This window comes from Sinocyclocheilus grahami, unplaced genomic scaffold (genome assembly GCF_001515645.1).
Source record: "Sinocyclocheilus grahami isolate Dianchi unplaced genomic scaffold, SAMN03320097.WGS_v1.1 scaffold2774.1, whole genome shotgun sequence".
Classification (NCBI taxonomy): domain Eukaryota; kingdom Metazoa; phylum Chordata; class Actinopteri; order Cypriniformes; family Cyprinidae; genus Sinocyclocheilus; species Sinocyclocheilus grahami.
The window spans coordinates 84479-85516 of NW_015507951.1; positions in this window are offsets into that span (position 1 = coordinate 84479).

Here is a 1038-nt window from a genome sequence, read left to right on the forward strand (position 1 = left end):
CAAAACAAACCGGACAGAAAAGGTAAACATGCTTCATAAACAGCGGTTTGTCACGTTTTCACGGACACATCTCGCGAATGCAGCTGCAACTGTCATTAAAAATCAAAACAAATCCATATTAAAACGGACACACCCGAAGAAACGTCGTATTAAAATGTCTATCAACACACGATACCTGCCTCTCTGTTATCATGCGCTATTCATAATCTAGAGCAGTTTAAATACTACGTGAAATCTAATTGGCTGAGTGAACTGAACCTGGAATTCTTTTGGCAATCAAAGATGGATCTTTAATTTCTTTCCAGTTTAATAATATTTAGCAATGTTAATGAAATGTAGTCTATAGAAATGGCTAGGAATTGAATGCTTGGATGATTTGTACATATAACCTCTGTCCAACTGGCTGGTCTCTGAGCAATTTATCTAAAAACAACATATTATAGCCTATGGCTCTAAAGACTTCATATAAAAACATCAATGTTATGTCATATGTCAGATTCCTCAACTGAATTAAAAATAATTGCTTCTCAGTTGGTATGATGGCAATAATAAGTAACAACTCCTCAAATCAACATCAAATGCAAAAATAGGTGTAAATGATGCAAGATATAATACAAGAAATGCTCTAATAGCATCGGTGTTTGGACATTTATTGGTAGTTTTTTTTTAAATCCAGTGTTTGTTCAGTTCAGATTTTTTTTTATTACCACTTAATACTAGCTACACATTCAATGGCACTCTCCTCTAAAGCAGTGAATATACAGTTATATGACAGTTACATGTAATTACATTGTCTGCAAATGCATTAAACCCATAGAACAGAATGTAGTAATGTTATGGCAAATATGAAAAATGCATTATAGTGTTATATTTGGTCTCCAAATCGTAAGTATCGGTTTAGGGAATAGTGCTTCTGACCCATATCTAAATAGTTCTGTCTTAAATCAGAACATTTCAGATTTAAGATTCAGGTGAGAAAATAATTCATATCTGTAGTGCATGAGCACAGAGAGATTTGAGAGTGCACAGGACACAGTT